This window comes from Anoplophora glabripennis, unplaced genomic scaffold (assembly GCF_000390285.2).
Source record: "Anoplophora glabripennis isolate ALB-LARVAE unplaced genomic scaffold, Agla_2.0 scaffold432, whole genome shotgun sequence".
NCBI lineage: Eukaryota > Metazoa > Arthropoda > Insecta > Coleoptera > Cerambycidae > Anoplophora > Anoplophora glabripennis.
Window position 1 is genome coordinate 54,751 of NW_019416822.1, and position 13,859 is coordinate 68,609.

The window sequence follows — 13,859 nt, forward strand, 5'->3', positions numbered from 1 at the left end:
GCCAGATCTAAACCCCTTGGACTTCTGTGTTTGGGGTTACCTATCTGAAAAGTAAAGTTTACTCTACTCCAATAGATACAAGACTACAACTGCTGCAGCGAATAGAAGACGGCTGTAATGAATTAAAAGAAAACCACCACATGATATTAGCTTCAATTAATTCCATTAATAAGATGTCAGAAATGTATCAATGTGGATGACATTTTGAACAATTGTTGTAAATACGTAACGTTAATTTTGTTTCTTGTTTAGTTGTTGTTACTTGATAAATGTATTTTTATTATCATTTTGATTTGAATTGTTATTATTTGTAAAGATAGCGGATTTGGCCTCCAGGCGAAACTAAAACATACTAAGAGTACTACCTCGCAGGTGATGTGGAAAGAATTTTGTTGATCTGCTTATAAATTGCACTTACTTTTAAGCATAAACATAAATATTCTTGTAATACTTATTATCGTTTGAAGTGTCTGCCACAAGGGGATTGTATTGGTATGAATAACTTGAGAAAGGTGAATCTTAGAGAAAAAATTGACATTTTTTTACGTATTTGGTGCGTTAGAACATAAATCCGTTACAATAACTTGTAAAAAATACAGTGGCGTAGTTTTTTTTTATGAAAGGGAGTAATCCCTGTCCAGTTGTACACCACTGGTTGAACCTTTAGATCTAATATTTTAGGGAATGCAAAGCCTACTGTCATACATTATCTGTACCAAATTTTATTGAGATCAATTAATAGATTCCTGAGATATAAACAATAAATAATTTTTTTACAGCTTCAACACCCTGTATCTCTAAAACGATGCCTTTCCAGAACTATATTTACAAGGCAAGCAATTACTATTTTAAAGAGATCTATCTGCCTTCGAAGTTTCCTGCATAAAATTTGGGCCACCCTGTATAAACTTGTTTTTATGTTTTTTCATATATTTTAATATTCTTAAACCCAGTTGGAAATTTTTTTTTTTTTGAATATGTGAGATATTTTGTTTTTTTTTCTATTAATTTTGTTGTAGATAACATTTTTCAAGTTACATATTTAATGTTATTTAATTTTTTAATTTATGGTTATATAAGGGCTATTTGCGATGACCTCCATAATAAAAAATGGTCAAAGAATAATACCTCACGGGTGACGGGGAAATGGATTGTTATTTATTATTTAAGAGCAGATTAATAAAATAACTAAGTAGTTGCACAAATATTTATGTTTTTTATAAAATCTGAATGAAAGTCCTTCTCGTAAACATCAGTTTTTTGATAATAAGCCAATAAAAATTTCTAGATTCATTCAGTCCTTTGACCTTGAAAATATAAAAATATTTGCCTGCGGCGCTTTTTTTTCTTTAGTCCCCTAGTCACCTACTCACAATGTCACGAGCCGCCACTGCAGTGTACTGATATCTGATATATATCTGTATATGTCTTTAAGTTACTATTATTATTTTTTAAGATATAAAGTATTTTGCTTTGATTTCCTCAATTACATTACTCCATTCGATGCCCTTATCAGGTAAATAATGATTTCTAAAGATCCTTCCGCCACACTGACTGTTCGACATCGTCCCAGAGGTCCAGGTACGCGCCGAATTTCCCATTTCGCCCCCGGCACTTTTTACGGTCCCATTGGCCGACCTGCCGAGCAGAACCCATGGGCGCGCGCGCACGCGTCCTGCCCGAAAACAGTCACATCGCAGCTGGTCGCGCTTCCTAGGCCAACGTCGTTTCGCCGGCGCGATAAAACACACACGTCCGAGTGTTTTTGTTTTTATTCGCGCCCGATCGCGATTTTCGAAAAATCGAACGGCTACCGGGTTTCGGTTGACGATCCTCATATACAGTGCGTTCGTACGGGTCTGTGCGTGTTTTAGTTTGTTCTTTTCGACTGTTTTAATTGCGGGTGTGAAGCGGGGCGCCCCGTTAGGCCAGGGGTGAGTGTAGAGGGGTGGTGTGTGTGTGTATCTTTGTGCCTGTCACGTAGCGTGGAGGTTAGACTTTTTATTCGGGGATTAGTTCGTCTATAAATATATAAAATCGATATCGCCCCATATATGTGCTAACACTATTAGGTAAGTTTCTGTGAAATATGTAGTTTATCTATATTTCTTCCTATGTTGTCTTCTACTCGTAGTATTAGGGGTGGTTTCTCATATTATGCCCTTGCATTTTATTCATTCAACGAGTAAGTATTATCGTGAAATTTATAAATAATATTCTTAGTGCTTTTGGTGTCTTTTCGGTATTTGAAGTGAGTCGAATATAATTTTTTATAGAAACACTGCAAGCAAGGCAAAAACTTATTAAAAATCATTTTTAATATGTGGGGACTTATGCCGAAATAGTTTATTATTAACTTTCGTTAAATACGTGAATTATTTTATATTTATAAAATTAAAAATACGCTAAATGCAAGTAAGTATAAGTATGTCGAAAATTGCGCAGGCGATGAAATAAAATTTTAAAAAATTTTTACATACGACGGTACCTTGTGGCATTCATGCCACTCTTGAAAATGGCTTTTAATAATATTTTCTACTCGTGTATGAAACGGCATAAACGAGAAAATTGTGGCAATTTTCTATTATTTTTCTACTTTTTATTTATTATTATTATTTTTTTCGACCCATTAAAATTCAAAATAATTTACAACATTAAAGTCCAATGTGGACTTATGCCTACATTTATATGACTTTATAATGTAGTTTCCTACGTGCATGCAAAATGACATAAGCGAGAAAGACGTAACAATTTTCATGAATTTTTTTACAACTTTTCAAACAATTTTTAGCATAGTCCTCATCAGGGACTTATACCCTTTAAAAAAATGAACACTCACTTTTTTCTTTGCAATAAGCTTTAATTTATTCACGAGAAAAACGTTAACCAAAACGTAAAATTTTCCGCAGCTTTTCCAAAGCCCTATTTCCTTTAGTCCTTAGTAGGACTTATGCCAATGTTTTTTATGAGCTTTTCGAATATAATGTCATATTTCTAATTGGCATAAATGAGAAATATGTTGACAAATAAAGATGTTTTTCACATTTTCTTACAGTTTTCCATTTTTAGGTCCCTTGCGACACTTATGCCAAAAAAATTTTGTGATAAAATCGATAAGTACTTCTCTTAAACTTACGAACATGGCATAAGTAAGAAATACGTCGCTGTACACCGAGCTGTACACATTATTTTTTTGAAAAGGAAAAGTGAATTTTCACAAAGGTGTCCCGCAGCCCATCTTTTAAATTTAGTTTATTGTCGAGTTTATTGTACTTGTCTCTCGGTTACCTTTCAGTACTCTCAGAGACATAAACGAGAAAGACGTCGTCGAACTTCAGTCTAATATCTCCCGGTCTATCTAGGGCTAGGGTCTAGGGTATTTATAATTAGAAAACAGAGATTGAAATTGCTGATAAAATGTATGCAAGGTGTTAACAAAATTGTAAAATGTTTTAAAAAGAAAAATTTCTAAAAACATAAGAGAAGTTTGAAATGGGGCATTATTACTTAAATTTGCACGATTTGAATATGGCGATGATAAATAATGTAATAATTTTCGCAAAGTTTTCGAGAAAATTGCAAAAATGATTTTTGAAAAATATACGGGTAAATGAATTGGAGAGGTTTAACATTTTTCTTTTTCTTTATGAAAAAATTAGATTAGGCAACTGTTTACCTTGAATCAATCAGGCTTTATATCTCTTTAAAAATTAATTACGAGCTTTCTTAAATACATATCTCTAATTGCGTTGCAGTATTCTCGAGAGCCTCTTCAATTCGTTATTGTAGAACTTGCAAGTTCTACAGACTTATTAGATATTAGATAATAGTTTGGAAGGTTCAAAAGCCGAGACAAAAACAGATTTTTTTCTTTTGAAAACTTTAACTTCTTTTCTTATTACAATACTTTTTTACACTTTTTTAACACCCTGTACGTGTTACAGTTTTTTTTTTTCACTTTAATGATTACTTATAAAAATTATCAGATTTCCGGAAATCACCCTTTTTTTAATAATTAGTGAGGTTAAAGTTAGTAAAATAAATTTCCCAAAACTTTAAGGTCACTATTCGCTTCGTTATTAGGTAAATTAGTGCAAAAAAATTAGGTGATGAAAAAATAAGGCTTTTATGGACCATGAGCCTATCGTTTTTAATAATTTTTATATTTTTATCGAATCGTAAACGACAAACGTATACCTACATCAATATATTTTAAATTTCATAAACTACGTTGTTTTGTTACTACTGTTAAATTGTCATGTCATGTATTTTTATGCATTTTTACTGGAAATACAGGGTGATTCACAAATGGTGACCAAAAATAAAATCTCGTATACTTTGATGAAATTTTTCTTCGTTAAAAAGATACAGAGTGTTAAACTTCAAAAAATGATTTTAATTTTTTTAAATAATTTAAAAACTAGGAAGTGAAATAATATGAAATTGGGTAAATGTATTTATGTAAACAGTGTCCAAAACATGAGGGCTTTTCCTAAAATTTACATGGTCAAGTGATGGAGATACAGGGTATCGTGGCATATTTTTCTAAATAAAATAGTACGCCACTGCTTTACGGTAACAACCATGATATTTTCGGATTCGTCTTTCAATTTTCTACAAATTACTATTCTCTTATGTTCCTCGAAAAAAAAAACTTTGATATTCTGAGCAGTTAGAGAAAGATTAAATATTGCTTTTCATCATATTCAAGCAACAATAAATTTCGAACAAATTACATTTTCGTTACTAAAAAAATCTCGGGCCTGTGTTCGTGGAAATGGAAATATTTTTGAGCATTTGTTCAAATAAAATCATTAAAATGATGACTAATGTTATTAATTTCTTTATTCGAATAAATAACTGAATGATTAGTGCTTGTCATGTCATTTAAGTAAAAGTGTTTTCAGTTGGTTTATTGGTTGGTTAATTTTCAAAATATTTAAAAAAAAATTAAATTTTGGAAATCCGTTTTTGTTTCATTCCAGCCTTGTATGAAGTGATATTGGAAAAAGAAGAACACTTTCTCATGACAACTTTTGCCCTCTGTACATAGCATAATCAATTTTTACATTAACGTTTCGTCTTTCCAGCACTGCATCGTCAACTTAATTTTGTTAAATACGGCCCTGGAAATTCATCTTCAATGTATTCGTTTTAAATTTATTTAAATTTTTTATTTAGATGACTATGTTTATTGAATTATCGTATACTGTAATTGTCGTTAGACCCTGTGAAGTACACCTAGTTATTTAAACTATTACAAAATGCGAGACAAAATGTGACAAGGTAATTTCAAAAATATGTAGACAATTTGTTGTTTTTTTTTTATCCGTAAATAACGAACAAATTAAAATAATCCTCATTAGTATAATTTAAACGATCCCCAGGTAATTTTATTTAAATTTTCAACAGAAACTATTATAGACTTAACAATAATTTGACAACTAACTTGACAAGTGTCAAGTTATTTTATTTTTATTGGAGTGTTTCTGGTCATGGCCAATTTGACAACAGGTCATACGAGAAAAAATTTCCAAAAAAATAGTAAATTGCAAATATCTCTAAAAGTAGTAACGGCAACCGTAACTATGCATATATGGCTTGAAATGAAATTTTAATCTGCATAGGATATAGTAAAAAAATCCATTTAAGTTAACAAAGTTTGAACATATCAAAAGGTAACAACAAAAATGAAACACCTTGTATAAAATGTTTTAATTTATTGGTATACCATAATTTAGTCTTATCTATGCCCTTTACAAGTACCAAAAGTCCACTTGATATCACGCTCCTGAAAAAAGTTACTATCATCTCCTCGGACTCTTGCATCTGTCAAATTTTGTCTTTACAAATTAATATCTCAAAATCTATAACTCCTAGGTATAGGGAATATTTAAAGTGACCTCAAATTTCGCATAGAATCTGAAACTGCAATAATATATAGGGTGTCCCATTTAAAATAAGAAAGTTAATGTCGACTTCCGGTATAAACGCAAGTGCCATAAAATTCTAAATATTTTAGCTGTGTTGGCCGTACTACCTTTGCTAGGTTACTAAATTTTTAGATTTATCGGATCAGTACTTTCCGAGATATCGATAGTGATAAATGTTTTTACTAAGTACAAATGATCAAAAATATAACAAGTATTATGGCATTATGCAAAACAAACTTTTTAATATTGAAAAAAAATCCTAATACATATTTAGTTAATAATAATAATGTAGATATGTATATTTAAAGATGACAATATTAGTAGAAGTAGTTTTTTAAAAATATGGTATTTTTAGTAATTAGTCATCGCGATTTACTACTACAATAAAATTAGGTTTAATATTTAAAAAATGAAACATATAAAAAAAAGAATTCGAAAAAAAAGTCCACTCTAGAACCTGTTCCATAAATTTGCATATGGAGACTATTTCTTTGAGAATTTAAACTAAAAACGCCTCTAATTTTTGAAAAGTACTTTTTTTGGTTTAAAAATCAAAAAACTCAAAAAATTAAAGTGTATTATTTTTATACTTTTTTTTTAAATAAAACTGCATCTCAAAACGAGGAAAATTAAAAACAAAAGTTTATGATACCTTTAGTTTTTGCCAAGTTATTTACAGGTATTTGAAAATTTTTTACCCAAAATATTCAAAACGCTCATAACTAGATTTCGGGACTCGGTCGGATGATCATAGCCGTTGTGTCGGCCTTTCGCTACAGCGCTTCGTACAAAACCGATAATAATGGGAGTTATTGGCTTCGCGTTTGCTTTGTGTATACGTGTTTAATATTCTAATAATGACGAACGTGCCAAGGCCCTTTCGCTGATAAAGTATGCAAATTTATTTATTTTTATTTATACCTACCTGTTTATTTATTTGTTAACGATGGACACGCCTATGACTAGCCGACGAAAACCCCAAACTCATAACTTCTTGAAGGGCGAATTTGAAAAAAATCATGAAATGGGTACTAAAATAATACCAAAAAATTTGGAAAATTAAAAATGGTCGGGTCACGACACGACCTCAGTGATTTAGCATGAAATGCCCCTTGCACACAACTTTAGGACGTTTTAAACTACAAGGATGATAGAATATCATAAAATACCACACTAGGATAGATCGAATAAAGTAAAAATTCGCTAAATTGTCAGTCACATAAATCGATTTAAGTAAAGCGGCAGCATTTTTACGTATCCTTTCGCAGTATCCACGGAATACATTTACTTGCGAATCACCCCGTTAAATTTTTTAGTAGCAAACACGGAGAGTAGTTTTTTTACAAGTTCCAATTAGCACTGAACTTGATAGCGGTTATGAAATGTGAGCAACAGTCTCTTTATATCTCCTCCGAGTTAGGTTAACACGGAATGCTGGTTACCTACTCCTTTCACGTACGCCGTACAACATAATATCCCAACCTTCGCCTCGCCGAGGCTCTTAACATAAATATCACGAATATCGGATAACAGATTTTTATTTTTTACGCACCTGTTTATTTATATTTATAGAACGGAGTGTCGCTTACATGACATAATTCCCTCCGCGACAACTGGGTTTCGTCGTTCCGTCGTCCCCACACCGCTACCGTTCGGCGGCAGCGACAGGGCGGCACGCCGCGCCGCTTCTACGGGGCTTCCGTGTAAAGTAAGCCAAGTAGGCTATTGGTTGTAGGATTTTAAAAGGAACTATGACGTTCAAGATATTTTATTACACGAATCGTTCAAATGGTCATTTTAGATGAAAAAAGCGCGGAGTGCTATTAAATTAGAGGGTGGAAATTGTAGGTAGGGGTGAAAATGCACCCCTTTCAGTTTTTTAATTGTTGCTCGAAAACGAAGCAAAATTTCGCTATAGTTCATAGGAAAAATTATTTAGAGAACTGAATTTCCCATTGAAATGGCTTATTTAATTAATTTAATTAATATTTATTTACTGAATACTACAAACAATGTGTAAATGTCGATAAGTTGACGTCATCGGTAAGTAAATAGCAAGTGCGACATATACAATAACGCGTTTCGACAGTGCAGCTGACTGCTTTGGTTATTAAATGTGTGGAGTGGTGTCAATAAGCAGTACGATACCTTATACAGTGTAGGAAAGTACCGATGGTCTATCAGAAGTTACGTGAGAGCGATAAAGTAAGCCATAGTTAACGCCCATTTCGCCCTTCCACAAATAAAATTCACTTCTTATTTGTGGAAGGGCGAAGATCCTACTTAAGATCAATTAGAAAATTCCGTGACGAAGGGAGGAATATTTATTATCTAGACGAAACTTGGGTCAACGAGGGATATACTGTAACAAAAGTATGGCAAGATAAAAATGTAAAAAGTTTTCGACAAGCATTTTTGGATGGACTTTCAACAGGGTTCAAGGCACCTTCAGGTAAAGAGCGAAGATTAATAGTGACACATATAGGTAGTGCCAGTGGTTTTGTAGATGGCGGTTTACTTTTATTTGTATCTAAAAATACAGGTGACTATCACGAAGACATGAACGCAGATGTTTTCGAAGAGTATTTTACACAGATGTTGGATCTTATTCCTCCGGGGTCTGTAATTGTCATGGATAATGCCAGTTACCATTCACGGCAGACCGAGCGGACGCCTACGACTGCTTGGAGGAAAGCCGATATAATTCAATGGTTATCCGGAAAAAACTTCTTTTGAAACAAATATGGTGAAAAAGGAACTTTTGACACTTGTCAATCTTAATAAAGATCAAGAAAAAATATGTTATCGATGAAATGGCAACAAATCGCCAAATAACGGTACTACGGTTACCACCTTATCACTGTGAACGTAACCCAATCGAATTAGTCTGTGCGCAGGTAAAAGGAGATGTAGCGCGAAATAATCGACGTTTAAATTAAGTGACGTGAAAATTTTGTTAAAAAATTCCTTGGAACGAGTAACTGCAGATAACTGGCAAAGATGTATACATCATGTACAAAAAGGAGAGGAGAAAATGTGGGAACTCGATAATTTAATTGACGTTACTGTGGAACCTATCGTTATCAATCTAGGAGACGAAGATAATTCATCAGAATATTCAGAGGATGAATTTTAATATACCTACTTTTTTATTTTCTTTATTGTACATTTATACAACACTACATTTACTCACCATAATTAGAATTTTCAAAATACATATATTTTTGTGTGGAATAAAAGTCTATTAATTAAATTTAAATAAATATTTTTCATTTCTAAACAGACTATAGATATCTATAAATCACATTTTCATACCTTTTTGCTTTTATTCCCCTTACCTCTGCCGAATAAAATAAAATGCTTTTCGAAAAACTCCGCAATCATCATGGAATTCGGTAAATTGTCTGATTGGGCTTTAGCATAACATTGTTCCGTCATGTTACAAATATTCTTAAGAATTTTTAAAAAACTAAAAACTAATTATGATTATTTAAAATAACAAATTTAGATTCAAAATATTATTTAGGTAGTTAATAATATTATGCTACCCGAGGAAAGCTCACTTGAACTAAACGTCGAAAAAATACCTACATAAATATTATACCTGCACATACTTAATTATTTTGCTACATAGGTGCATATTTAGGTATACCTACATAATAGAATGGATACCAGTTAATAAATATAACAGCACATCAGTATCGTTATCGTATCGTATGTAAACTAAAAATAATAAATGTTTTTAAGAAGTAATAGGACCGACATCGTTTTCTAATGTGAAGCGGCCAGTTTACTTACCGATGACGACAGGATGCTCATCTCCAAATTTCAACGTACGATTTAGTCAATTTTCGAGTAGAATTTTTCACAAAAGATTGTATAATTAATAATTTCAAATAAGTCCATATTTAAATATGTGAACTAATATAAAAAAACCGGCATGTGCAAGAGGCCTATTGACTAGCAGTTGTACACACTGCGAACCTACAGATCTCGGACATCGGAGATATTGCGCGACAAATTCGGGTAAAGATGCGTACGCGTTCAAAAATGTACTGTGTGTAAACTATGTAAAATATAATTATTATATATAGCAAATATATCGTATTATCCTCGCGAAGATTTGTATCCTTTATTTAAAATCAGTAAATCATGTGAACTGGTAAAACAACGAGAATCATGTTAATTTAGTTCTAAAGAAATGAAATGACACCGCGCCCATCTCTCGTCAAGTCAAAGAAAATGCAATTTTGAAGGTTCTGTGATAGAAATTACATTATTACTCACTGTTCTTAATCTCTATTTTAATAATTTTACAAAAGTTTTGCACTATAACTAATTTTTTAGATATTAGGTTTGCTTAGAAATATTTATGTTCCTTTGTTATTCCGTACAAATGCTTTTATCTCAAGTAGGTATTACTAATTATACTAATCAAGTAAAGAAAACTTTATGTAACCCTAAATTTTGCTGGGTAATGATTACGATGTTTTTATAAACCATTAAATATATTAAAAGGATTTATTAACTGTATTTTTTATTCCAATAAATATGTCACAGCTTCCTAGTCTTTTTTAATTAATCTAGTTTTTTAAAAACATTACAAAAAATCATCTGTTGTGGATAATTTATTGTTGATAACAATGTACATGGGATTTAAGAAAAATGTATGTGTTTGAAATCAATTTCGTTTTTATCAAGTCTTTCAAATGTATTCCCTTTTTGCTGTCAGCTGATTGCGACGTTGCCACATTAATCCTCAAGTCAGTCAGAAATGCAATTATTGGTTTCTGTTTCTAATTAATACAGCTGTACTATGGTCAAAACTTACATTAGTTTTACACCAATAATAAGATAATACTGTGTACTATCTTTGGAAAAGTTTTGTTTCACAATTTCTACATTTTTTCTCAGTTATGGGCAAAAAAGAGCCGCGCCGTCCATCTTCGCCATATAAACCTATGTTAAAATGAACAACTTTCAACAACAATATCTCAAAATCTAGATTAAAAAAAAAATTCAAAAAAGTATGACGCACAAAGGGAGCACTGGGTAATACGCTATATACATTTCAAGTACATCTGTGCATTTGAGTAAACCCGATATACCTCCTTAAATACATCCAAATCCTCATAAAAATAAATTAATTTGAAGTTGTTATTTTTTATAGTGCCTATGTAAATAGTACATAAGGGTCAGATTCGGTCTGTACAATTTCAACTACTTATGACAATTTGCGGGTTGCTTAAATATGTGACGTCACATTAAAAGAGTCTATTATGGTTGTTCCGCACAACAAATTTTCAATATTCGCGAATACGAATGCGAATATAAATATAACAAGTCGATATTCGCGAACTTATTCTGTTACTAGCTCTCTACAAGACCTATAACATTACCGACATTTTTTTTTAATAGGACGCTCTATATTTTATATTTTATAGTATAAATAGATAGCCCTTCTAAAAACGAATTCATCTAATAATAATATATAAGTAGGTTATACCTACTTTTTTGTCATAGTTGTCAAAAAATGGAGGAATTAAATGAAAACAATAATTTAGTACTACTTCTCTCATACAATCTTTCAATCCTTCGATAGTGTCTGGTCTGTTCACATACATTTTGCTTTTTAGATAACCCCACAAAAACTCTAGTGAGGTTAAGTCAGGGGAGCGTAGTGGCTATTCAAGCGGCCCTCTTCTGCCTATCAATCGATTTGGGAAAACTTCATTAAGGTAATTTCTTACATCGAGGCGAAGATATCGAGGGGCACCATCTTGTTGGAACCAGACATCACCAGTGGGCATATCGTGCTCATTAGGGTTAGGAAAAATTAATTCCAGGACTGGAATTAGCAAAACATCTAGATAAGTGTCGCCTGTCAAATTACCCTCAAAGAAGTAAGGTCCCACTATTCAATTTCCTATTATTCCAGTCCGAATATTCACTTTTTCTAGCATCCAATGCAGATTTTCTGGGCTCCAACCTAGCTAGTATTTTGCCTTTTCACGGTCCATTTTAAGCAAAAATTTACTTTGTCAGTCAAAATTATGTGATTGTTTCCATTGGGATGTCTTTCAAATAAATTTCCTCACAAAACTGTAATCTTCTGTCTGTGTCATCTGTCCATAGTTCTTGACGTTAACTTTGTAAGGATACCACTTTTAAAACTTCGACAAGTTGCAGTTGTTTGAGATAGATCTAATGGATGAGTGAGGATTTTCAGTAATGGCGAGCATCACATTTTGACGATCATTTTCGCTTCGCCTTCGCCTATAATCTTATAGTCTTTAGAATTATTTATTTAATTTATACCATAAAATATAGATCGTCCTATTCAAAATAATTTCGATAATGTTATAGGTCTGTCAAACATGGCTCAAAAAATGCAGACATGTGACAATTTCTATTTACTAATTGATCTGTTTCAGTGATTTTTTAAAATCCGAACTAGAAAAACATATGAATTTTGTTCCATTATTTTGGGGCACGCTATATATTTTAACATTCTGAAAATAACTGGGAAAATTTTAAGGCCGCAGTAAATATTACAGTAGTTCCCATAACAGAACTTTATTGGCTTATTCTTTTCTTGGAATTCTGTCTCAACAAATATTGTACGGACTGTACCTTGTTTAATGGAGACAGAAAATCGCTAGTTATAACTAGCATCGTTGGTTCGAATTCACAGTCGCTAGAAATTAGTTATATTTTTATATAAATATTAAATGCCCTAAGTACGCACCTGAAATGCTCGTGAAAAATCCGACACCTAGTTACAAAATAACGGCGTTTGGTCCGGCATTTCGGTACCCTTCAGATTGCATTATTGATTTTACCCCCTCCAGAGTCAATTGCACCGCGGGACAACGGAAGGTATCTTGTACTGTGTACACCTAAGGGGAAGCCGTCCAAACACACAGTTTTCCTGCTTGATTTACTCCCTGATTTACATTTTGTTTATTTATAGTGGTGATGGTTACTAAGGCTAAGGCTGTCGTAAAATTTACGTCCCACTTAAATCAATCTCGGGTGTACCGAATTTGATGGCGTTGATAATTTATTTAAATAGTCGCCTACCGGAAGGATAACCGGTACTTATTATTTTTTATGTACGATGTAACGCACGTATGTACGAGTAGGTAGTTAAAATACTTTATCAAGTTTAAATAGTAGAGTTTACATCACGATTTAAGACTGAAAATTAATTATTTTTGGTTGACTATTAAATTAAATACCACAGTGAGTGGGGTAATAAATATGGAAAATAATTTAGTTGTTTTTGTATAATTAACGACGTGTTATTTTAATGTCACCACATTTTTTTGATATCACTGTGGTCGAAGCACCGAACGTTAAAAAATAACATTATATTGTTTCTAAAAAATAAAAAATAAACGTTTCTGAATGATTTATTATATACAGGGTGGGACATTAGTGCGAGAAAGTAAAATAACTCTCTTGTTATTCATAATACAGAAAAAAGTTGTACAGAATCAAAAAACCTAAACGACAAAATGAATTTGAAATACACAGGGCGATGAGTAAAAACGGGACACGCCAAATATTACATTTAAATGGCATACCCTGTATATTTTTAAACATATAGATTTCTGAGGAAAATTCTATATATGGCAATATAAACAGTTTAACATTTTAGTGCGATGTAGAAAATTCTTCGAATTTTGGAAAAAACATGACCTCGAAGAGCTTTCAACTACTAACTCTTGGAGCAAAAATACTTGACAGAGTTATAGACAAATGTCAAGCAAAGACTCCTATATTAGCTAATATCGATATTTTATACAGGGCATTTTTTATAATACGATCATTTTAATAAAGTTAAAACTTGATTTTCTAAAATTTTTCAAATGGAACAACCTGTATTTTATTATTCTATTTTATTCCGATATCAGTCCACTT